General features: G+C 38.5%; 1 protein-coding gene across 1 annotated transcript in view; it reads right to left on the reverse strand.

The window, feature by feature from the left end:
• The window catches only part of waplb (WAPL cohesin release factor b), a 229,923-nt gene that overhangs the window by 144,638 nt on the left and 57,520 nt on the right, over positions 1 to 27,765 (reverse strand). The gene's annotated exons all lie outside the window — the stretch shown is intronic.

Below are 27,765 nucleotides of genomic sequence, written 5' to 3' on the forward strand. Positions count from 1 at the left end.
AAATAAACAAACCACACGCCGTGGCTTCGCCTCTGACGCCAACATGCAGTGAGTGTGTACGCCTGATGAGCCCAGAATTAGGGCGAAACACTTGTCACGTACTCTTTGCATTATTTGACAGTAAAACTATGCAAATTATATATACATACACATACACACACACACATATATATACATACACATATACACACATACACATATACATATAGCATTTTTAATGTAGATAGATCATGTCGACCTGGTCATTTTAAATGTAGCTGGCAAGCCAAAAATCTGTGGGCACCCCTGAACTAGACACATGTACTTATGACCAGGGCTGTGGAGTCGGTAGATAAATGCTCCAACTCCGACTCCTCAGTTTCTAAATCTTCCAACTCCGACTCCCCGACTCCAACTCCTCTGTATGTATATACTATGCTAATGTATTTTCTACATCCATTGAAGGAAAGGAAGGCAACATACATGTCATTTCACCACAGAACTACTGGCTAGGAAGCCAACACTCTACTATAACGCCAGATTAAAGACAAACACAATTGATTGGCGGCCGCAGATTGAAGGTGTCCACATGGACGGGCAGATCCAGCTTGCCGAAAATCTCGACCACCGCCCCCATCCAAAGTAATGTGATGCCTCTGTCTGCTGCAGTGGCTGTCTCCTGTCAGCCAGCCGGACGTTTAGTGCATTGTGTCACTCACCGGCCTGCTGATCAGCAGAACGAGCGTCTGCTGGAGACAGGTAGGGAGATCTGTGTTCTCAGCTCCTTCGGCCCCCTTCACTAGTGCATAGCGAAGGGGAGCCGACGGAGCTGAGAACACACCAGATGATTTTTCAGGCATTTGGCGCGTGATGACTCGCTGAACGGCCGAAAAATCGGCAGTGCATCTGTAAATGTATGGGGGGCTTTAGGCTAGGTTCACAGTTCCCTGTAACAGTGGAACATGACACAATGGAAAGCGGTGCCGCACCTTACCTGTGCATTGCATCCCATATAGTGACGCATACAGTCAATGAAAAGCATGCTTCATGGTTACTTGACATGTTCGTTTTGTGGTAACATTATGGCACTGCATGCATTGGGCTTTATTCTTACAGCAGAGAAGTAGTTCATTATGACTGTTTGTGAATTGGGACATTTCAACTTACTTTTTTAATTCCCATTTAAATTTAGTAGGAGTCGGTTAACTTTTTGCCGACTCCAGGTACCCAAAATTGTCTCTGACTCCGACTCCACAACTCCGACTCCACAGCCCTGCTTATGACAGCATGAACTGCTTGTAGATAAGGTTAGTATTTTATTGGTGTCAGCATACTGCAGTAGTTTTATTAAAAATAAGTGTTGGTCGTTCTAAAACCGTTCACATGTGAGATGCCCCTGCACTGTGTCATCCCCGGGCACCCGGGATTCCCAGGAATGACATGTGGGATTTCCGAATTCCCAGGAATGGATAAACCCGTCCGGGAATGGATTCCCTAGTTACAACCTGTTAATAACATTGCTCTTAATATCTACACGACACTTACAAAATGTAACTGAAAGGAAGTTTTAAAATTTTTAAACAATATATTGGAATATACTGTAAAATTCACTCAGCAATAAAGTAAAGTAGTTTCTTGGCTTGACAGAACCTTGCATTAGTTTCAATGTATGGAAATGTATATGGTAAACAAAATTAACAGCTTATTATAACTGGTACCAGTGCTATTTTTCCCACATCACTGATGTGGGCAACAGTAAAATAAGAATTGCAATGCACTGCTCATCCTAATTCAAACAAACGTCGCTGCATGCAAGTAAACATCACCTAAATGAACCTTAAATCAGCTACAGTATATTGCTATTGTGGACAGTGCTGCTTCTAGCAGATGGTTCCTTACACACAGGCTGTATTGGATCACAATCATCCAGAAATCAGCACCAAGTCAATGCACTTCATGTAACATTTTTGAGTGGTATTTGGGAGGCCATTATGTAGCCCCTGCATACAGCTAGAAAGTTTTGTTCAACAGATATATTCAGAATTCACAGCTTAGTCTTATTTACTTTGTAAACTATAAGTGAATTGAGGCAGACAAATATGATTCTATGCCTTTTTGGCATGATTCATGCTGCAGTGCAATTTTTTATTTCCTTATGCGACTGAGGTATACTAAGAGATAAACAATGTGAATATGACCATTTTAAATAACATTCTACAGTACACCTAACCCAATCCAAGAACAGAGCACCCATAACCTATCCCAACAACTCTGGGTATAAGGCATTCCACTGCTGGGACAATCTCACACAATCTAACACTCATAGACCAGCCCAATCTCGAACTATCAAACAACCTATTCTAATGTTGTCTTACTGGTTTGGGGACATAAAGAAAAACTTACACAGACATGGAAATAACATGCAAACTCCACACAGAGGTCATCTAAGGCTCAGATTAATGGCTAGGTGAATTACATAGTCAAAATGCTTTATGCATTATTTTGAACACACACAACCATTCCGTGGTCTTGGTCCTGCTCTCTGTTAATCATTAGCCAGGTTGATGCAGCTCACACAAGTCATCATCCTCCTCTATGAATTTCCTCTCCAACTAGGGCTGGGCAATATATCGAGATTTTAAAATATGCCAAGATATAAATAGTGTGATATATACATTGAAGCAACATCATTTGTAGAGTTTAAATTAAGTTTTGGTTTAACCTTACGGAAAGCCTTTTTTCTGACCTCTCACTGCCTGCCCCAGGCTTCATTACTGTGCTCGGCTAGCAACTCCCACTCTCGCTTGCATGCATGCAAACAACTGTCTTGCAACATAGAGGGAACATGACATACAAGTTATAACTGAAGATGGCTTAGTATGTTAAAAAAAAACAATGGATGAATTATGTGGAGGTGATTTGGATTTCACAGGACAGATGAGCAGCAGAATCGCATAATGCCGAAAGGAGGCAGTGTCAAAAAGTCAGAGCACTAACAATCTTTTTCATTACTTAAAACAGCTACACTAAATTCAGTATGAAGATGCTATTAAACTCACTTCTACTACTGCAGTTACAAAGCATTTGCCTCCTGAAGTGCCTAAACCATTTCAGACAACACTGCAGGGTTCATTTACCCCTACATCACCTTATGAAAAAAAAAAAGTGCACAGTGTCACTGAGGCAGGTGCTTACAATGTAGCAAAACATATACTTCCTATCTATCTCAACAGTGGAAAAGTATGGTTTTAAAAGACTAATCAAAACTCTTCACCTGCAATGCAAATTGCCCAGTCACAATTACTTTGCAAGCGAAGCGCTGCCTAACACGTACATTCAAGTCAGACGTACCCTTAACAACCTGATAAATTTAAACATGTTCGCGTTCACAACCAATATGTGGTCAAGCCGCACCGGCGAGCCATATTTAAGTGCAACTATTCATTTAATTGAAGAATGGGAGATTAAACGTGTGTCAGCAAACAAGCTATTTTCCTGAAAACCACACTGGGGAGCACAAAGCCAAAGTTCTGCCAGATACCCTCACAAACGGAGAGCTGGATGAAGAGAGGCCCATTTCTGTTACAACCGATAATGGGAACAACATTATGAAATGGTCCAATTGCTGAAGTGGCAAAGAATTCAGTGCTTTAGTCATCGATTTTATCTGATAATTGGGAAGTGCAAGTTTTAAATAAATTAACGTTATCTGCTTAAGTGTTTTATTTATCAAATCCAGAAGCAGTAAAAGCGCATTTTATACTGCATGGAGCTGGAGAGTTTGACATCCGTGGCAGAGTGATGGGCGCTGAGCAGGCTCCTGTCAGTCATGGAGAATCCACTGCATCCACTGAACAGTATCATCTCCAGACAGAGGAGCAGCTTCAGCGACAGACTGCTGTCACTGTTCTCTTCCACTGACAGACTGAGGAGATCATTCCTCCCCGGTACGGACTCTTCAATTCCACCCGGGGGTGTAAACATTACACAAAGTTATTGTCTGTTATACCTGCATTTTTATCACTCTTTAATATTGTTCTTTATGTATGCTGCTGCTGGAGCATGTGAATTTCCCCTTGGGATTAATAAACTATCGGATTTCAAACTGATTTTCAGAACCCTTAGGCCAGCCATTTTATACTTATATTTAAATATTTTATTTTTATTTACACTATGTTCTTAACCTGAAAGCAGATAAAGTAGGTCTTTTAGGTACTGTGGGCCTGCAAGTTAAAAATATGTATTCATTTATTATGTATTTTAACCTTTATTTTAATAAATACATTTGTGTGATATCTTGTATGGCTTTGGTTACAAGTTAATATTTTATTCACTTCATAAAAATATCTTGATATATATCGTATATCACCATTCAGCCAAAATATATCGAGATATGATTTTCTGTCCATATCACCCAACCCTATCTCCAAACACTGATGGCTCTCACCTGCTCCATCTCATTCTTTTTGACCAGCAGCCAGTGACAGCCAATTACCATGTCACCTATTCTCACAGGGTAATTCTCAATTAAACTAGCACACACAATCACATGCATGAGCTAACCTATTGAGTTATGTTAATAAATCTGTTAAAAACAGTAATATAATATTAATATATAATACTATATTATATAATATTAAAGCAAAAAAACCAAACACCCAGACTTGTTTAATCACAGTGACTCTAGATGGAACACCCACCACACTGGTTAGTACCACATTGCTGAATTAAAATTTACCCTTGTGACACTTGCTATGACTGTATGTCAATTCAATATCAGCTTACTTGTTTATATCTGCTAATTCACTAAGGATGTACAGCGTTTTATTTCAAAAAAAGAGTATTAGTCTGCAGGAAATTTCATCACCCTTTCACTTATGAATGTGAGATATATTCACTTTTACTTTGTTTTGTACCGAGTATTTTGGCCACCAATTTAATTCGGCCGATTTTCACTACAAAAGACTTAACTGGTGATCAGTAAATTGGCTGATCACAAAAAACTTTTCAGCATATGCTTTTCTAAGCTTTGTGGTAATTTAGTTGTATTTCTTTAAACAAGGTATTGACACTAGAATCACTGAAGCCTACGAAAAAAAGTTGCAATCCTGGGTCACCTTAACTTCCTTTGCACCTCCTCATCAACATCTTTGTCATGAAAATGAGTTGATCGATTAGCACTGGCTCAATCACCACCCCAAACCCTCTCCACCATACAATCTAGGCAGCTCAAGTCTCTTTATCTGGCAGTGAATAACATTGTTATTTGGAATACACAAATTCCCTGTGTGTGTTTCATGTCTGCAACATTTTGGGTAAATGTAGGATGACAGGAAATGAGGCAATAACTAAAACAGAAAATCTTTCATCTTACTGTAATAATAACAAAATGCCAATGCGAAGTGTATAATGTGTGAAGATTGAAGTCCAAATATCAAATAAACACTTTCCCAAAAGGTATAACAAAACAACCACACTTTTATACCAGAATATAACCAAAGGAAAAAAAAATCATTTAATTTGCATGGTGCTGTCAATGAGTAAAAACCAAAGCCCAAACATCGATCTACACCAAATTGACATGTCTGTTCAGCTGGTGCAGAGGTAAGAACTGCTGCCTCCTGTTTGAGCCCAGATTCTCCCTAATATGAGTAGTGAGCTATTATACAATAGAAACAAACATTTGATTTTAGTCTGTAAAACCCAGTGTACATTGTTACTACTTCTAACACTAAGTTAGTGTTTTATTTTTTATTCAGTTTTACTCTCTCAGTCATGTTCACGAAATCTGACACTGTTAGTTTTCAAATAAAGACGTGGTACAATTAACTTGCTTCTCCCTTTCTGAGTTGATGGCATTTTTCTCCATTTTTTTTTTTTTCCCCAAGAGTAGCGATGACCACAGCTGATGCTGTGGCTGATGCCTGGTCAGAACTATTTTTTGTACTGACAATCAAAGATATGATGCCCCATGACTGCTATCAGACTATCATGTGGCATTTGCACTTTGAAAAAAAGTACACCCGTGCAGAAAATGTGAAAAACCACAGATTTGCTGCAATCTCAGACATCTGGCAACATCTCATTGAGAGTTGTGTTTTGAGTTACAACCCAGGGCAACATATTACTGTTGATAGGCATCTGCTTCTAAACAAGGTCCGTTGTCCTTTCTTCAAATACATCTAAACCAAGCCTTACAAATTTCGCATACAGTTTTGGATTGCAGCAGATCTGGAAACAAAGTGCACATGCAATGCCACTCCATATTTAGGAAAAGATCCCAGTAGTTCCATGGACTTTCTGAGACTGTGGTCATAAAGCTTATGGAGGCGTTTCTGTACAAAGGCAGAACTGTATCAGACAACTTCATGTTGTTTTCACTGTCTAATAGACTGCTGCACTGCAACACAATTCTGCTTGGCACCATAAATAAAGTGGGACTTCTACCTGCAGCTAGTCACTGCAGTACGCGAGCAACTCCCCACGATAGTGTTTAGATCTGACAGCGGCTTGCGGACAGTGAATGCACCCAAAAAGAAGTCTGTCTGCATTCTCAGTACCATGTACCATAACATGGAGCTTAGGCACATCAAATGGCATAGCGCTTTCAAATAATGACATTTTCATGCATGGATGTGTGTGTGCATGCGCAAGAGAAACCGAGACAGATATTTTGGCTCATTCAAGTAGTTACTGGAATATACAATAAACAATTTTGCAAAGCTATAATGAAACAAGTGTGCTTTTATTAAACAATAAAACTAAATAACAAAATTCAAATGATAAGAAACCAAGAATAAATGATTCACCAGTGTTTGTGTGTCTGCTTATACCCCTTCAGCAATACCTTTAACAGGTAGCAAAAATTTACATTGGGCATTATAGACTGAAATCAAATGTATGTTTTTATTATATAACAGCAGCTCACAACTCAAAATGGGACTGATCAGGACTTGAACTCAACCTCTTGATTATAAGGCAGCAGTTCTTAACTCTGCATCAACCAAACAGACACAATGGCAGAAAATTGGGATTGGAATTTTTACTCATTGACAGCAACATGCAAAGTGATTTTTTTGCGATATATTCTTCAATAACAGTGCACTTGTTTTGTTATACCTTTTGTTAAAGTATTTGATATTTGGACTTCAGTCTTACTATACATTTCACAACTGCATTTGGCCATTATTACAGTAAGATGAAAAAATTGTTTTAGTTATGTGTTCAACATTTCTTGCCTTCCATTTCCTGTCATCCTACATTTACCCAGATCACTGTAGACACGGAAACACACATGAAATGTACATATCCCAAATAATAGATTTAACCTATACAACTTCAAACACCTCATTGCCAGATAACCTTCAGCATCTGAGTTGACTTCAGCTGCGTTGGTGGGGAGATGAGTGAGCAGGCTGTCTGCTGCCAGTGCTGATCGACACATTTGCAACAGAAAGACGCTGATGAGGAGGTGTGAAGGAACGTAAGGTGGCCTGGGATTAAGACTTTTTTCGTAGACTTCAGGGATTCTAGTGTTAAGGTACTGAGGGTACCTCTTTGTATTGAGAACTTCCTTGAAACAGACAACAGTTAGCATGGACTCTACCAGAGTGAGTGAAAGAGGGAAAGAGAGAAGAATTGTCAGCCTTTACAATAAAGGAAGTAGAGTAATAAATGAAGAAAAAGGAATTGGAGTTGTCCTATGCAATCAAACAAACAGGAAGAAAAGCTATTCTAATGAATTCAGATTTTTTTAATCCTGTCCTTTAAAACGAACATTGCTTGACTGAGTTTGGATGGTACATAATGGGTTAAGCAAAGCAGTTTATCTGTACTTTTTGTAATTCAAAATGTAAAGAACATGAAATTGCTACTCAGTAAACAATAGACTTGTTAGCGTAAGAGCAAAATCTATTTACTTGTAAAAATGTTAAGGATGTTAGGCCTTTATCCTCCTGATAAATATCTTGTGAACACTGGATACAGTTTCAGATTTATTTAAAGGTTTGTACTGTAAATATATTTTAACAGCAAAACAGCTGCAGCGCAATTAATGATTTAAACCTACAAGTGCATGTATATTTATGAGAATATATGTTTTTGTTAATGAAAATAATTTAAAATTAACCTGTCTCATATACATATATTACAGTAGAAATTAAACAATACAGCAACTTGTGCTAATGTGAAGCATTATTTAATACTTTATGGATTAGGAATAAATATTTTCACTTTTTTTTAGTTAAAATGCATCTACTTTAAGGGAAGTATAATGCCATAGTCTTAATCAGGAGTTAAAATGCCACTAAACAAAATTTCTGAAAAACACATGTACATTAATTATAAACTTGAATAGTCATTCCTAGGAATTTTACAAATCAGGAACAGCTACAATAAATATTTTCTAAGAACACTGTTTTGGTGACCTGAGAAGACCAACATGACGTTTTTTATTTTCAGTTTAGCTGGTCATGTGGTGGCTTGTTTGGTGTCTTATTATTGTTTGGCTGTTCATTAAGGAAAAAAACTAAGGGGGCCGAGTCATGTCAATTAAAACTAAGGCAAAACATTTTAAATTAGCAGCAAAAACGGCTCACTAATTTAAGATGGTTAGAATGAAAACCTGCAGCCACTGCAGCCCACCAGGACCAGATTTGGACACCCCGATCTAAATCTTGCTATAGTATTTTCAGAAGCAGACAGAATGAAGTTCTGGACAAATAGACAATGTGACTTTAACATTTAAACTCCAAGACGTGTAATCAATAAAGAAACCAGAATTAAGTGACCATCAATATGGAAATATTTTATTTAGTACTTTATCCTGATGAGGACACTCTACAAGTATAACCTCTGACAACTTAACTGCAAGTAACTGTTAATCATTCAATTCTGAATATCACTAAGACAGCAAAAGACTTGAGTCTGCAGAACATAGGCTTCTGGAATGGTCTTGGATAAAATCCGAGTATCGATAAGTTCCTTAAAGATATGTTAATGAAGACATGAATCAGTCTTCCTCCACTTACATTCTAGCCTATGCCCAACTCTTTTATGGGCTTGTAGGTGGTCAATACATCATGATGAGGGATGCAGAATGGAGACAGTATGTGTCTTTCATGCAACAAACATGTTTTAAGTTGCTGTGGAAAACAGACAGACAGATAGACAGATACTTTATTAATCCCAAGGGGAAATTCACATAATCCAGCAGCAGTATACTGATACAAAGAAATAATATCAAAATTAAATAGTAATAAAAATGAAAAAAAAATTAAAATAAAATTAATGTTCACATTTACTCCCCGGGGTGGAATTGCATAGTGTGGGGGAGGAACGATCTCCTCAGTCTGTCAGTGGAGCAGGACAGTGACAAAAGTCTGTCACTGAAGCTACTCCTCTGCCTGGAGATGACACTGTTAAGTGGATGCAGTGGATTATTCATGATTGACAGGAGTTTGCTTAGTGCCCGTCGCTCTGCCACAGATGTTAAACTGTCCAACTTTAATCCTACAATGGAGCCTGCCTTCTTAACAAGTTTGTCCAGGCGTGAGGCGTCTTTCATCTTTATGCTGCCACCCCAGCACACCACCGCGTAGAAGAGGGCACTCGCCACAACCATCTGGTAGAACATCTGCAGCATCTTACTGCAGATGTTGAAGGATGCCAATCTTCTCAGAAAGTATAGTTTGCTTTGACCTTTCTTACATAGAGCATCAGTATTGGCAGTCCACCAATTTGTCATCCAGCTGCACTCCCAGATATTTAAAGGTCTTCACCCTCTGCACACAGTCACCTCTGATGATCACAGGGTCCATGAAGGGCCTAGGCCTCCTAAAATCCACCACCAGCTCCTTGGTCTTGCTGGTGTTAAGGTGTAAGTGGTTTGAGTCGCACCATTTAACAAAGTCTTTGATTAACTTTCTGTACTCCTCCTCCTGCCCACTCCTGATGCAGCCCACAACAGCAGTGTCATCAGCGAACTTTTGCACATGGCAGGACTCCGAGTCATATTGGAAGTCTGATGTATATAGATTGAACAGGACCGAGAAAGTACAGTCCCCTGCGGCGCCCCTGTATTGCTGCACACAATGTCAGACCTGCAGTTCCCAAGACGCACATATTGAGGTCTGTCTGTAAGATAGTCCACAATCCATGCCACAAGGTGTGAATCTACTCCCATCTCAGTCAGCTTATCCCTAAGGAGCAGAGGTTGGATGGTGTTGAAGGCGCTAGAGAAGTCCAAAAACATAATTCTTACAGCACCACTGCCTCTGTCCAGGTGGGAGAGGGATCGATGAAGCATATAGATGATGGCATCCTCCGCTCCCACCTTCTCCTGGTATGCGAACTGCAGAGGGTCGAGGGCGTGGCGGACCTGTGGCCTCAGGTGGTGAAGCAGCAGCCGCTCCATGGTCTTCATCAGATGTGACGTCAGAGCAACAGGCCGGAAGTCATTCAGCTCACTAGGACGCGATACCTTTGGGACAGGAGTGATACAAGATGTTTTCCAAAGCCTTGGGACTCTCCCCTGTTCCAGGCTCAGGTTGAAGATGCGCTGTAGAAGACACCCCAGTTCCAACGCACAGGCCTTCAGCAATCGTGGCATCTGGACCCGCTGCTTTGCTGGCACAAAGTCTTTTCAGCTCTCTGCTCACCTGGGCTGCTGTAATTGTGGGTGGGGATGTCTCACCTATGCTGGTATCAGCAGAAGGATGGTTGGAGGATGCAGTACTCCGAGGTGAGAGTGGGTTACTGTGATCAAACCTATTAAAGAAATTGTTCATTTGGTTTGCTCTCTCCACGTCTGTCTCGATGGCGGCACCCCGCTTCGAGCTGCAGCCAGTGATAATCGTCATCCCATCCCACACTTCCTTCATGCTGTTGTTCTGCAACCTCTGCTCCAGCTTTCTCCTGTACTGCTCTTTCGCCGCCCTGAGCTGGACTCAGAGTTCCTTCTGCACGCACTTGAGCTCATGCTTATCACCACCTTTAAAAGCCCTTTTCTTCTGGTTCAAAAGGCCCTTGATGTCACCTGTAACCCATGGCTTGTTGTTAGCATAGCAGCATACTGTTCTTACTGGAACTACAATGTCCATACATAAGTTGATGTAATCAGTTGTGCATTCAACAGCCTCTTCAATGTTCTCACTATGTGACCCAAGCAATATATCCCAGTCTGTAGTTCCAAAGCAGTCTCTCAGAGCCTGCTCTGCCTCAGGGGACCACTTCCTGAATGAGCGTGTTGTTGTAGGTAGCGCCCTCACTCTTGGTTTGTATTGAGGCTGAAGCAGAACCAGGTTATGATCTGCTTTCCCAAGCGCAGGCAGTGGGGTGGTGCTGTATGCGTCTTTAACATTTGCATATAGTAGGTCAATAGTCCTGTTTCCCCGAGTGTTACAATCCACATACTGGGAGAAGGCAGGTAATGTTTTGTCCAGCGTTACATGGTTAAAGTCTCCAGCGATTAGCACAAGAGCCTCAGGGTGCTGCGTTTGTAACTTAGCAACTGCGGAATGGATGATGTCACTCGCCATCTCCGTGTTCGCTTGAGGGGGGATGTAAACAATAACAGCAATCACGTGTCCAAATTCTATGGGCAAGTAATAGGGACGCAGACTTACGGCCAACAGTTCGATGTCCTTGCAGCAAGTGGAGATTTTAACGTTTACATTTCCTGAGTTGCACCACTTTGTATTGACATAGAGAGCTAGTCCTCCTCCTTTCTTCTTTCCACAGGTACTTGCGCCTCTTTCCGCTCTAACTGTGCTAAACCCGGGTAGCTCCACATTAGCATCTGGGATGATGGACGTTAGCCACGTTTCACTAAAACACAGCAAGCTGCATTCTCTGTAGGTTCTGACATTTTTCACCAGCACTGCCAGTTCGTCGATCTTATTTGGTAGTGAGTTTACATTTCCCAGGATCACATAAGGCACCGACAGTTTATAACGCCATTTTCTTTCAAGTTGTCTTGATTTAATCTTATCTTTTATCTTTGCGCCGGCTCGGCTGCCCCGATATCGTCTTCTTACCTCGTCAGGTAAATAAGGAACCACACCGCCATAAGCATTTCTTCTCAGTGCTTTAAGCTGACTACTTGAATAGGCGATTATCGGAGTGTAAAAATCCATGTCAAATAGTAAAATAGTAAAAAGTGTCCAGGGAGCAATTCCACATAAAAGAAAGTGGTAGAAGTGATCAGTGAAATAGAGAAAAATAAAGATAAAAAGGTAAAAAGATAGTCATATACGGAGCTGCTGGAAAGGCTGCCACTCGGGTGCGGCGCCGGAAGTAAACAGTTACATACATCCAGAGATTTCTCGAATGATAATGCACTGGACTGCAAAGAAAATGCATTCATTACATCAGATGTAAAATATAAAGCATCATTCCTAAAAGGTAGTGTGGTGGCTGATAGAGGAAGATAGAGTAACTGAGACAACCAGCAAGCCATGCTGTGGTCCAAAATGCCTATATCCACTAGCTGGGTTTAGCCAATAATAGAATTGCTCCTAATAGCAAGTAAAAATATGACCACATCAATGGCTAGAGGAATTCACATACTTCAAAAGTGGAAAGCACTTAATCAGGCTTACAAACTCAAGTTTTGTTATCTTCCCCAAATCATTTGCTTTTAAAACAATGTTAAATAATTTTACAGTGGGTATAAAAATAACATCTCTACACATGAACCATAGTGAAAATGTGTTTATCTAATTGTGCTCCCCCAAAATTTTATCCCAAGGAAATTTAGTTTCCATTCAGTCTCCACAAACACATGCAGTTTTGGTTAAACTCTTAAATTTAATCTAGGAGCCACAGTGTGAAAGTGCATCTTGCAAAGGTTAGTACCATATCAAGGGTTCTTTATAATCTAATCAATGATTAAGTCGATCAATTAAAACAAAACAGACTTGGGATATAAAGTGTTTTGCTCATAGCACCTAAATGGGGTGTAAGAATCAGGTCAAAAAGGACCCATAAGGCACAGTATTGGATCAGCATTTTTAAGACAATGTAAAAATAAAAAAAAGACTATTAAGCTTACCTGGACACTAGATGAATACATGAATCAACTGTTGAGGATAGGCACCACAGGGAGCAATTGCCAGGGCACTTACAGTGGTATGAAAAACTATTTGCCCCCTTCCTGATTTCTTATTCTTTTGCATGTTTGTCACACAAAATGTTTCTGATCATCAAACACATTTAACCATTAGTCAAATATAATACAAGTAAACACAAAATGCAGTTTTTAAATTATGGTTTTTATTATTTTGGGAGAAAAAAAATCCAAACCTACATGGCCCTGTGTGAAAAAGTAATTGCCCCCTTGTTAAAAAATAACCTAAATGTGGTGTATCACACCTGAGTTCAATTTCCGTAGCCACCCCCCAGGCCTGATTACTGCCACACCTGTTTCTATCAAGAAATCACTTAAATAGGAGCTGCCTGACACAGAGAAGTAGACCAAAAGCACCTCAAAAGCTAGACATCATGCCAAGATCCAAAGAAATTCAGGAACAAATGAGAACAGAAGTAATTGAGATCTATCAGTCTGGTAAAGGTTATAAAGCCATTTCTAAAGCTTTGGGACTCCAGCGAACTACAGTGAGAGCCATTATCCACAAATGGCAAAAACATGGAACAGTGGTGAACCTTCCCAGGAGTTCCGGCCGACCAAAACTACCCCATGAGCGCAGAGACGACTCATCCGAGAGGTCACAAAAGACCCCAGGACAACGTCTAAAGAACTGCAGGCCTCACTTGCCTTAATTAAGGTCAGTGTTCACGACTACACCATAAGAAAGAGACTGGGCAAAAACGGCCTGCATGGCAGATTTCCAAGACGCAAACCACTGTTAAGCAAAAAGAACATTAGGGCTTGTCTCAATTTTGCTAAGAAACATCTCAATGATTGCCAAGACTTTTGGGAAAATACCTTGTGGACTGATGAGACAAAAGTTGAACTTTTGGAAGGCAAATGTCCCGCTACATCTGGCGTAAAAGGAACACAGCATTTCAGAAAAGATCATACCAACAGTAAAATATGGTGGTGGTAGTGTGATGGTCTGGGGTTGTTTTGCTGCTTCTGGACCTGGAAGGCTTGCTGTGATAGATGGAACCATGAATTCTACTGTCTACCAAAAAATCCTGAAGGAGAATGTCCGGCCATCTGTTCGTCAACTCAAGCTGAAGCGATCTTGGGTGCTGCAACAAGACAATGAACCAAAACACACCAGCAAATCCACCTCGGAATGGCTGAAGAAAAACAAAATGAAGACTTTGGAGTGGCCTAGTCAAAGTCCTGACCTGAATCCAATTGAGATGCTATGGCATGACCTTAAAAAGGCGGTTCATGCTAGAAAACCCTCAAATAAAGCTGAATTACAACAATTCTGCAAAGGTGAGTGGGCCAAAATTCCTCCAGAGTGCTGTAAAAGACTCATTGCAAGTTATCGCAAACTCTTGATTGCAGTTATTGCTGCTAAGGGTGGCCCAACCAGTTATTAGGTTCAGGGGCAATTACTTTTTCACACAGGGCCATGTAGGTTTGGATTTTTTTTTCTCCCTAAATAATAAAAACCATCATTTAAAAACTGCATTTTGTGTTTACTTGTGTTATATTTGACTAATGGTTAAATGTGTTTGATGATCAGAAACATTTTGTGTGACAAACATGCAAAAGAATAAGAAATCAGGAAGGGGGCAAATAGTTTTTCACACCACTGTAAATATGATTGTCTTTATAATAGGGTTAAGGCATTATGTTAAATATTTTGCAATATATTAAGACTTTATTTATATCTATATTATTCCTCTTTTTTGATGAAAGCGTAAAAATAAATACCACTAGAGACAAAAGTGTCAATATTGCTCTTTGTAAGATAAACCGACTTATCTTTCTCAGCTGTAGAAACAGATTTTTATATACAGTCTCTACAGTAAGGAAATGTGAAAAATGTACACAACTCAGTATCTTACCATGCATTAGCTAGTTTTTGTTATTTTAAAATATTTAAAAGGTGCATTTTAAAATCCTACATACACACATTCTAGCATGTGGTAAGTCATTAGGACTTTAACATGTTTCCACAGTAAACACCTTATTTTGAATGAATTGCACATCAGCTAAATGTGGTTGTACAATTTTAAATGTTTCTTTTAAACAAAATTCTCACACTCCTTTACTGCACAATAGAAAAAACAAACATTAACATAACATCCCAATTTGCATTATGTCAAACTGCTTGTTTCTAACTAAGCTGTTTCTTTTACTTGAACATTCTAAAAGCAAACTCACAAACCTTTCTACCCCATTACTAAACGGATATGAATCTATTCAAATTTTGGGAATAGTTAACAATACTAACAGAATGAAAATAGTTATTTAAGCACTAATAAAGTGCTCAGCAAAGAAACTGATTAAGTCTGTAAAAAAATAAAGACTAGAGTGTCTTTTTATAGCGAATTACCAAATATTTGATTTTCTCTCAGAAGACTAAAAAATCCAAACATCTGTTTATATTGACCTTTGAGGTTTAAAAAAAAAAAAAAAAAAAAAGGTTCTCTACTTTGATCCTTGTGTAACAAAAATTGTGAACTACAGTGGGTACGGAAAGTATTCAGACCCCCTTCAATTTTTCACTCTTTGTTATATTGCAGCCATTTGCTAAAATCATTTAATTAATTTTTTCCCTCATTAATGTACACACAGCACCCCATATTGACAGACAAAAAAATAATTTTTGAAATTGTTGCAGATTTATTAAAAAAGAAAAACTGAAATATCACATGGTCCTAAGTATTCAGACCCTTTGCTCAGTATTTAGTAGAAGCACCCTTTTGAGCTAATACAGCCATGAGTCTTCTTGGGAAAGATGCAACAAGTTTTTACACCTGGATTTGGGGATCCTCTCCAGTTCTGTCAGGTTGGATGGTAACCGTTGGTGGACAGCCATTTTAGGTCTCTCCAGAGATGCTCAATTGGGTTTAAGTCAGGGCTCTGGATGGGCCATCTTGGAGTTTGCTAAAAGACACCTGAAGGACTCTGAGATGGTGAGAAATAAGATTCTCTGGTCTGATGAGACCAAGATAGAACTTTTTGGCCTCTAAATGGTATGTGTGGAGACAACCAGGCACTGCTCATCACTTGTCCAATACAGTCCCCACAGTGAAGCATGGCGGTGGCAGCATCATGCTATGGGGGTGTTTTTCAGCTGCAGGGACAGGACGACTGGTTGCAATCGAGGGAAAGATGAATGCGGTCAAGTATAGGGATATCCTGGACAAAAACCTTCTCCAGAGTGCTAAGGACCTCAGACTGGGCCGAAGGTTTACCTTCCAACAAGACAATTACCCTAAGAACACAGCTAAAATAACGAAGGAGTGGCTTCACAACAACTCTTTGACTGTTCTTGAATGGCCCAGCCAGAGCCCTGACTTAAACCCAATTGAGCATCTCTGGAGAGACCTAAAAATGGCTGTCCACCAACGTTTACCATCCAACCTGACAGAACTGGAGAGGATCTGCAAGGAGGAATGGCAGAGGATCCCCAAATCCAGGTGTGCAAAACTTGTTGCATCTTTCCCAAGAGGGCTCATGGCTGTATTAGCTCAAAAGGGTGCGTCTACTAAATACTGAGCAAAGGGTCTGAATACTTAATACCATGTGATATTTCAGTTTTTCTTTTTTAATAAATCTGCAACAATTTCAAAAATTATTTTTTTTGTCTGTCAATATGGGGTGCTGTGTGTACATTAATGAGGGAAAAAATTAATGTAAATGATTTTAGCAAATGGCTGCAATATAACAGAGTGAAAAATTGAAGGGGGTCTGAATACTTTCCGTACCCACTGTACATATACACCTTATCAAAGTACTGGTGCATCCAGTTTTTATTTTACATTAACCAGAACACCCAATTTAAACATACAAATCATAATTTGCATCTGAATCTGAGCAGAACTGATTATTTTAGTGATGCATTATATATAAGAACAGAGAATCAAACTTGAATTAAATGTATTAAATTGACATAAAAATACTTTCATCAGAATATCAAACAAAGAAAGAAATATTTTCAGCCTGACTGACTGAAACCTAAGGGCGGCTTCTGCAAATTTTAGGGCATTTTGTGAAACCGTAAAAAAATATACCTTATCAACCAACCTGTCATTTTCCAGATAATAGATTGACATGTTTAATATTTATGCATCACTGTATTAATGTTGATGTTTTCAGCACAGTAGCCAGTCTCAGGGGGGTAAAAAAAATAAAAAATAAAATAAAAATCACTATGTGATTTTAATTTGAAACAGTAATTATACATAAAGAATTTGTTCTCATTTCAAAAGAAGATGTTTTAAATTGAGTATTAAGATTTGTACAGCAAGTTATAAATACCTAGAGTTAACTACTTTGATCTTAGTGTTAGCTACTGTAGTGTTCCTTTGTTTTTAAATTTCACATCAAACAGAAGTAGAAGTTGAAATTTTATAACATTTTGCAGAACTGAAAATACTATAAACCCATGAACATGAATTAAATTCAACAGTTTAACAATTTAAATAAAATTCTCAAATATGTACTGTTTTTTAAACTACAAAAATAAGTTATATTTTGCAAATATTAAAGTAATGAAATGATACTTTGGTACTAAAATTCTGAAAACAAAACTGTACCAGCTTTTTTTACAGTATCGGTAATACCAAAAAATCCCACCTAAGATTATAAAATCCATTTGTTGTTACACTGTGGTGATACCCATCTCTGTCTATTAAAATTCAAGCCTTGCATTGTATTTTGATATTTAAGAATGACAATACTATCTTACACAAGTGATAGTTGGGTAACTACTTCATGGATATACTAGTATTTAAACGCTTTTACCATTAGTACTTATATGTTTTATATTGTATTACATATAAAGGCACAGTATTGTTCACTGATGTAGGTACTTTAATAAAAAGCTATCAAATGTAATTGCTGTTTTTGCAGTACTGTGAAAAATCATCAAGTACTGTAAAATGTCGTACAAACTTGGCATCATGACATCACTAGTGAGCATTATAGCAAACTTTTAGAGCAAGTCTTAAAGTGATAGGAAAAATACTACTTAAATTAGCTGTAATGTAGCTGGGGCAGTGACGTGTAGAATGCCAAAGTGTATCCTTTTGGCATTTACTGCAATATTAATATGATAACGAACAATTTGTTTTTTGTGAGGTGAACTATTCCACTATTGCTTCAATGTCACCTATAAGTAAAAGAAAGCAGAATTACAAGAAGCATTATGAAATAAAAAGTTTTAAAATAGTAGAAGAACTGTAATCAAAGAATGTACCGTGCTGTCTGCACAGAGCATTCAGGAACCATAGATGAAAGCAGCCCTTTTGTTTTCAGGAAAAAAGTCATTTTTGGATTGAAAAGGTGAAAGAAGGAATTGGTCTCGTCCGATGCGAGAGATGGACGTCTGAAGTGGAGCTCCGCTAGCAGCGGTGTTATTTTTCATATTATTTGCTTATTATCCTGAGATATCCTGCATTTATTCAACCCAAGGACACTGCTACATTATATATGTAAGCATATATAAATATGGCCAGCAAGAAAGGGGGTCCGAAAGAAAAGAAAACTAAAGCTGCACCCAAACCAAGATCAGGAAGCCCTAGCTCAAGATACGGCCTTTCAGAGAGAGAGCTGGAACAGCTGGGCGAAAGTACAGACTCTTCGGGACCAAGGTCCGCTACATCGTCGCCGGCTGAGAGTGAAAAGGGGAGCGAATGTAAGATCGGGAGTGCAGATCTCGATAGCTCGCTGATCGGAGAACACCTGAAACTGGAAGGGGCCTTACAGTCCGCGATCTCAATTACTCCACGCGAGCCGGGAATAGCGGGAGCACTGGCTACAGTAGAGTCTGACGCTTCACCCACGGTACAAGAAGGCACAATTAAAATGTCTAAACTGGAGGTGATGCTCGCTGAGATCATACAAGATATAAAGAAAACCGAGAAGGCAAATGAGATAGCAAGGGCAAAGGCACATGAGAGGCTGAAACAAGAGTTGCTGGAATTGAAACAGGAATGGCAGCAAGCAAACGAAATGCAGCGGCAGGAGTTGCAACAAGCAAACGAAATGCAACGGCTGATGCTGCAACAGGCAAATGAAAGGCTGCGACAAGAAATGCAAGTGGAAATCCGACAGGTGCTGGGTAAAATTGAAACGCTTACTGATCAATTGGAGGATCTCAAGGAGACATTCAGACTAGGATTGAATTAGCGAAAATTTAGCCACCAGTGCTGAAGAAAAGCAGAAAATGTCAGCTCGAATGCAAAAACTCGGAGAAAGACTGGCTGCTTTGGAAGATGGAAGTAGAAGGTACAACGTCAGAATTGAAGGTCTGCCTGAGAATCGAGAAAGTTCAAACCCGGTGAAATTCGCTGCTGAACTTTTTTCTAAAATAAATCAGGGACGACTTTAAAGCAGAATCTGAGATAGCAGCGTTAACAAACACCGTTAGACCCAGACCAACGTCTTTTATAGTTCGTTTTGAACGATTATCATTTAAGCTAGAGGTAATGGCACTCCTCAGAAACAAGAAAGATATTACGTATGAAAATAAACACATTCGTATCTTCCTGACTTCTCTCCAGCAACAGCTACTAAACGCAGCCTTCTACAACATTAAACAGCGGTTACGGAAAGCCAGCGTCAAATACAGCCTCTTGTATCCGGCAAAACTAAAAGTGGAATGACAAGGTCATTTCTATGTCTTCGCTAGCAAGGAAGAAGCAGAAAAGGAATTAAGAAAGCTGATCCCGGGACAATTCTGATACATAATAGTGAGTCATGGCGGATTAATAATCTACTGTCTGATCTATTGTTTTAAAATAGGGTTTTATCAGCATATATTCTCATTTTCTCATTATTACTTAGTATTACTAGGGCTATCTGTTTATGTTTTATTGTGCTTAATTACTTTTTTCTTTTTTTTTTTTCTTTTCTAATTATTTCATCTCTACCCTAAACAAGACTGTTCAATATCATACCCTTGGTTTATTGTTATTGCTATTACTGCATTAAGACTTGTTATGCTTATTTTGGACACATCTTTAACACCATCACCCGGGTTTATTATCTGGGTGTATCATCTTAATGCACTAAAATTGCTGAAGACTATATATATATATATTTTAAGTGCAAAATTCTTTTTTTTTTTTTTTTTTTAAAGACTATATTGGTAACAGATATCTCTATCTTTTAACCCTAAAGCAACTGCATGGGGCTTGTTTTGCTTTGGACGTGCTCTGTCTCTGGGTATGTCAGAGGACTGGGACTATGTGAAGTGGGTTTTAGCCTCACTTGGGGAGGCAAAAAGGAGGGTGGGGGTTAAGGGGAGAGAAAGAGAGCAGGCTTGATCTATACCTAATCTATCCTATTAATCTTTATAATTATAACTACCAACGTAATAATAAGCTGCATGGCAACAACTCTGGGGAAATAGGAAATTAAGACCAAACTGTCTCACTTCCAGTTAAGACTATAAAATGACATCAAAAACTCAGAATCAGTGTCTCCATGATGGGACAGTTAACTTCGTAAGCTGGAATGTTAAAGGCCTGAATCACGAATTAAAGAGAAAGAAAGTACTCTCACCTAACAGGTCTAAATGCTAAAATAGTATTTTTACAGGAAACCCACTTACTAAGCAAGGATCAGTTCCGCTGCAAAAGACTGGACTGGCCAAATGTTCCATTCTAGTTTTACAAAGAAAACTAGAGGTGTGGGAATTCTCATACATAGAACAGTACCATTTGTAGCATCAGATGTAGTATTGGATCCTGAAGGGAGATATGTAATGGTCATGGGAGACTTATCTAACTGTAAAATGATTTTGATAAATGTTTATGCACCTAATGTTGATGATAAGGAATTTATACAAAATTTATTTGCATCCATTCCCAATCTGAACACTCATAAAGTTATAATGGCTGGGGACTTTAATTGTGTTCTAAATCCACTTTTAGATAGGACTTCCTCCACAGGGGAACGCATCTAACACCGCAAAGATAATTACAAAGTTTATAACTGATCACAACTTATCAGACCCCTGGAGGTTTTAAACCCAAATTCAAGAACATATTCTTTCTACTCACCAGTACATCATTGCTACTCAAGGATTGATTACTTCTTTATAGACAATAACTTCTTGCCTAAGATTAAATCTTGTAAATACGATGCTATTGTTATTTCGGACCATGCACCTATGATCTTGGAGCTAAAATTACTAAGCCCCATACACTCACCCGCAGATGGCCTCAACCGCTTCTATTAGCTGACGAGAATTGTACTGAATTTATATCCAAACAAATCAAATTCTTTCTAGAGACAAATACATCCCTGAGATCTCTGCAGGAATACTCTGGGAAACTCTTAAGGCCTTCTTAAGAGGACAGATTATCTCATATCTTTCCCACAGAAATAAATCCGAAGCCAAGAAAGTAGCAGAGATAAAAATTAAATTACTAAAATAGATGAAGAACATGGACTACCAAGCGAGACTCTACATAGGAGGAGGCAGGCTCTACATTCAGAATTAAACCTCTTGACAACTAAAGAAACTGAACAACTAATTTACAAATCCAGACATCATTATTATGAACATGGAGAGAAAGCTAATAAGCTTTTAGCTCAACAAATTCACAAGCAAGAAGTGCAACGCAATCTCGTAATCACTAACACTAACGGAGATAAAATCATCGAACACAAAAATATAATGCACACTTTCAGAGACTACTATAAATCCCTATATACTACTGAGTTTAAAGAAGACAATACACATCTAATGCATTTCTGGATACATTACAGATACCACAAATAGACGCTTTTAGTGTGGAGGAACTTGATAAACCTCTGGCATTATCAGAATTACTAGATGCTATAAAGTCACTCCAAGGTGGAAAAGCAGCAGGCCCTGATGGCTACCCTGCAGATTTTACAAGAAATTCTCCGCTCAGCTAGCTCCCCTCCTATTAGCAACATTTACAGAAGCCAGAGATAACCAATCTCTTCCACAAACCTTTCGCCAAGCACTAATCACTGTTTTCCAAAACAAAATAAGGACTTATTACAATGTGCATCATACAGACCAATTTCACTTCTGAATAACGACGTTAAAATACTCTCTAAAATCATAGCTAGAAGGATGGAGAAAGTGCTCCCTCGTAATATCACAAGACCAAACTGGATTTATTAGGGGCCGACACTTATCTTCAAATCTTCGACGCCTGTTTAATGTAATATACTCACCAACTAAATCAAACACCCCAGAAATATTATTATCATTGGATGCAGAAAAGCATTCGACATGATTGAATGGAAATACCTTTTACTACATTGGAGAAGTTTGGGTTTGGCCCAACATTTGTGCATGGATTAAATTACTGTATACTAACCCAGAAGCTTCAGTTTGCATCAATAACATTTGCTCAGACTACTTTAAACTAGAACGTGGCACTAGACAAGGATGCCCTTGTCACCGCTGCTGTTTGCATTGCCATTGAACCACTGGCAATACATTGTCGAAATACTGATCAGATAAAGGGGATTAGCAGAGAAGGACTGGAACAGAAAATCTCATTATATGCAGATGACATGGTACTGTATATATCGGACCCAGAAAATTCTGTGCCTGCAGTCTTAGCAGCACTCACAGAATTTCAAAAGATCTCTGGTCTCAGAATTAATCTGAATAAAAGTGTACTCTTTCCAGTGAATTCTCAAGCATATAATATTAGATTAGACACCCTACCTTTTATCATTGCAGAACAGTTTAAATACCTCGGGTAAACATCACAAGTAAACACAAAGCTCTTTATCAACAAAATTTCGCGTCTGCATGGAAAAAATTAAACAAGACTTGCATAGATGGTCAACCCTTCATCTCACACTAGCTGGAAGAATTAACACTGTTAAGATGAATATTCTTCCTAAGCTCCTTTTTATTTCAAAACATCCCAATATACATTAATAAATCATTCTTTAAGCAATTAGATTCAACAATAACCTCATTTATTTGGAATTCAAAACATCCACGCATCAAAAGAGCGACCCTACAAAGACAAAAGGCAGAAGGTGGCATGGCTCTACCTAACTTCCAGTTTTATTACTGGGCAGCAAATATACAGGCGATAAGAACCTGGACACAAATAGAAGAACATACACAGGCTTGGACCGCAATAGAAGTAAAATCCTGCAGTACTTCTTTGTATTCCTTGCTCTGTGCTCCAATAAACACACGCTATCGGCAATACACTAATAACCCAATTGTGCTCCACTCACTTAGAATCTGGAACCAATGTAGAAAGCATTTTAAGACGGAGAAGCTTCTATCTGTGGCACCTCTGCAAGAGAACCACCTCTTTCAACCTTCACAAACATACGCAGTTTGTAATACCTGGAAAAAATTTGGAATTAACCTGCTTAGAGATCTTTATATAGACAACGTCTTTGCATCCTATGAAAATTTAACATTCCAGCTACACATTTCTTTCACTATCTTCAAATCAGGAACTTTGTTAAACAGAACCTTCCAGATTTTCCTCATCTTGCACCCTCATCCATGCTGGAAAAAATATTGCTCAATCTCAAGGACTTAGACTCCACCTCTACAATATATAAAATCATTTTACAATCCCTTCCTTTCAAAGATCCAAGAGGACACTGGGAAAAGATCTCAATTAATATATCAGAAAAGGAGTGGAAAGTAGCAATGCAGAGAATTCACTCGAGCTCCATATGCGCAAAGCATACAATTATACAACTCAAAATTATATATCGAGCACATCTGTCTCGACTAAAACTCTCCAAAATGTATCCAGGGCATGATCCAACCTGTGAACGCTGCAAAAGTCCCAGCCTCACTAGGTCACATGTTCTGGGCCTGCACCAAATTAACATTATTCTGGACAAAAATTTTAATTACCTTCAGACAGCCTTGGACTCACAATCCCTCCTAACCCATTAACAGCTGTGTTTGGGGTTCTTCCAGAGGGCTTAAAGTGGAGAAAGACAAACAAATTGTGATTGCATTCACTACACTTTGGCACGCAGACTTATTCTGATAAACTGGAAGAACCCAAACTCTCCTCTTTAAGTCAGTGGGAAACTGATGTGTTATATTATTTGAAATTGGAAAAATCAAATACTCAGTTAGAGGATCTGTACAGACTTTTTCAAAACATGGCAGGATCTAATCAGTAATATTTTAAAATAAGTTCATAAAGCACAGAGAATTTATTAATTTAGGTATGTTTAAAGCCTTAAATTTTACGCGTTTGGCTTGCTCTCTCTCTCAGGGTGGGGATCGATCTGTTCTTAACTCAATTTTTCTTTTTGTAAAACTTGATTGCTTTGTATGGAGTGTAATAAAATTAATAAAAATAAAAAAAAAAATAAAGAAAAGGTGAAAGAACACCATAAGAGACTGTTAAATATACTAGCCAGCCTGCAATATATAACATATGTTGATGCAGTTCCAAGTCATTTCATGAAATGTACAACCTGGAAGCAAAAAATGATTACTGCTGCAGTAGGTAAATCTTTACAACTGATGGGGCTTATTACAGCCAAGAAAATGAGCTAAAACGTTAAGCAGCTTGTTGATCACATGTGACGGGGTAAATGTTCCAACAATGCTTCTGTCACGAATTTTCAAGTACTCAGCCTTCGGAAATAGACAGTAGCCTTTGCAAATCAGTGGGCTACAAAAAAAAAAAAGCTCACCATCAATCTGTGTACACTCTGGTCTCCTAATAGGTATACTGAAAGTTGTGAAAATGCTCCCCTACTCAGTCCGAAAACTGCTGACTGTGAGCATGCTTTTTCAGGCCTAGGTCTTATTTTTAATAACATATGGGCCTTCCTTAATGGCCCAAGAGTGATAAATTTGAACACAGCTACAAACACAGATCACTGCCTGTGGTTAACTAAAGGTATATGATGTTTTAAAGGATACATGGAACCTTATAATATAATATTAAAGCAGTATTTGTGGACATTTGTGATATTTTTCAGTAAAAAGATCACTCATCATCTTAACATACTCCTTTAAAAATAATCTATTTGCTAAAATACTCTTCCAAGATTCCAGTTGTGTTTATATTGTGCTAGACGTACAACAAAACTTTACGAATAAACACTGCTGAAAAAAGTTGTAAGCGATCCTTCATCCTGTATAAAGCTGGGCTACCAGACAGTGTACATGGATTACCAGGTTTGCAAGGCTGGTGGCCCAGAAGACTACCAAATGCATTTACAATTTGTCCAACGTCCATTATCAATGAGCTTATTATAAAAATGCATTAAATTCATGTCAGGTGCACACATGGGGCAATCCAAACCCTCACTCATAAATAAGCAAACTTGCAAATAAAAAAACACAAAACAAGGTAAGCAAAGAACAAAGCAAAATATAGCAAATATGGTGTAGGACATAAAGATACTGTGAAATACACTCAGCAACACCAAAATCCTAACATAACACACTTCTAAGGAAAATGGGAGTACTCTGCAAGCACAGTACAGTAATTTTGTTACTGCAATGTTCTTCACTTACAAAGTTTACTTCTGTGAATTCAGCCAAAATTAACCAGCTTTAACACTAGAAGTACCAGAGCCTACGAAAAAACTTGCAGATCCGGCCCACCTTAAATCCCATCACACCTCTCCGCCAGCGTCCTTTGTCCTGTAAATGTGCCGATAAAGACAAGCTGCAAGCAGCCGGCTATTCCATCGCCTCACTGGACTTAGAACGTACACGAACTTCTCCCAGCTCATGCCTTGATTGATTATCTAGGAGTGAAGTGGTATTTTAGAGTGGAAATAAAATATCGTTATTTGGAACACACGCATTTCATGTGTGTTCCATTTCTACAGTAATCTGTGTAAACACATTTTTAAAACAGAAACTTTTTCATATATTAGTAATCAATGTTACAAAATGTAGGCATAAACTATAGAATATGAAAAGCATGAAGCCCAAACATTAAACAAACACTTTCACAAAAAGTTCAAGAATAAAACAATAGCTTCCGTGGCTTAGCGGTAAGATTTGCTGACTCAGAGCGCCTCGGGCTTGCTGTGCCTCAGAGAACAAAGTTCGAAACCCCATTGGGGAAAGAGTGTTTTTACTTTTTAACCTCAAACGGACATAAAATTTATAAATTGGTATACACTGTCAGTTAATGAGATCGTTATATTTTCATTTGGGATGCTCCTTTTAAAATATTTTTTAACAATTGAGACTGCAATTAACATGAACAAGTGTCCTTATAACTGTTATTTTAAGATCCATAACACACAGACAGACAGAGCACTGCATAATATAGAGATTGGCAGGCAGAGAAGTCACTAGATATATAAACAGGGTAGGCACATGTACTGAAAGAAAAAAATATCAACATGTGTGTTGATCTTGCTGCACTGAATAAGCTCACGCGCTCTAATGCCCCCCATCTGACTAAGTAGCAGCACAAGTACAGACGCAAACCAAGTGTAATCAAGAGTCTGCAGTTCAATCCCCACTCACTCCTATATTTGCGGTTTTCAGTAGTAAGCTGCTCTTTTTGTTAATATTATACAGTACATACAAACTTGGTTTAGCATATGTACTTGCGCTGTTACTTAGAGCCAGAGTCAGGGGGTTAGAGCGCGTAGGGCATTTGAGTGAGCAAAAGTAATTAGTAATTTTAACTTTCTTAGAGAGAGGTTTACTGGATCCCATAATATAAGATATTTAAAAGATGTCATCTTTAGCAATTTTATATCAAGTCTGATAATCATTATAGCATGGTTGAAACCCTTGCTGTTATTGTCCCATGTTAATATGGAATCTAGCAGCAATACCAATTTATCCATAATCATCCACTTGCTGCAGATGGCTTCCATGACGTCTAACTGAAATAAATAGTGTGGCAAATAATTCTTAACCTTACATTGTGTTCCATTTACCTCAGAAGTCAGACACAGGAGCTAGAAATTAAATTACACCCAAGTTGACTTAATTCCAGGAAACACTGAGAAAACAATACGGATGTGGCCAAGGAAAAACTTTGTTGTCCAAGTTCCATCAGAATGAATAGCGACTGACATTGAATTATGTGGTATTTTGCGTAACCGAACACTGTAGCACTATGTCCACAGATTGAATATGAATGGTAATTAGACATAAATAGACAGAAGTTCTTACAAACAGTAAATACTATAGCTTTCACTAAAGTTCTTCGTGTATAGCGTGATTTTGGATTGGCATCAGGATCTGAAGTTGGACAAACTTAGACTTGACGGACCAGCCCAGAGGTTCCAAATTGGAAAACAAACTTAAGGGGGGCATTCTAGTGAACAATTCTCACTAGGAACATGGAAACTTCAACTTCCCACTTCAAAAGGAAATCAGATTTAGTCTATGATCTTCGTTGTGTGCCATGAAATGCTTATGTGATTTTGCAACTTTTTTCAGTGATTACTGTCTTTTGGTCTACAGAAAAGAAACAGCAATTCACAACTAGGCATCAACATTCAATAAAGCATTAACAGCGCTTGGTGATAGTGTGCTACACTAATTTCTATGATATCTAGCAGGTTGTTTTCTAATAAGGAATAATTGCAAAAAAACAATGATGTTGAACAAACTGGCACAGCCATTTTAAGATCTCTCCAGAGATGTTCAATCGGATTCAAGTCTGGGCTCTGGTCGGGCCACTCAAGGACATTCACAGAGTTGT

Source organism: Polypterus senegalus, chromosome 1 (assembly GCF_016835505.1).
Source record: "Polypterus senegalus isolate Bchr_013 chromosome 1, ASM1683550v1, whole genome shotgun sequence".
Classification (NCBI taxonomy): Eukaryota; Metazoa; Chordata; class Cladistia; order Polypteriformes; family Polypteridae; genus Polypterus; species Polypterus senegalus.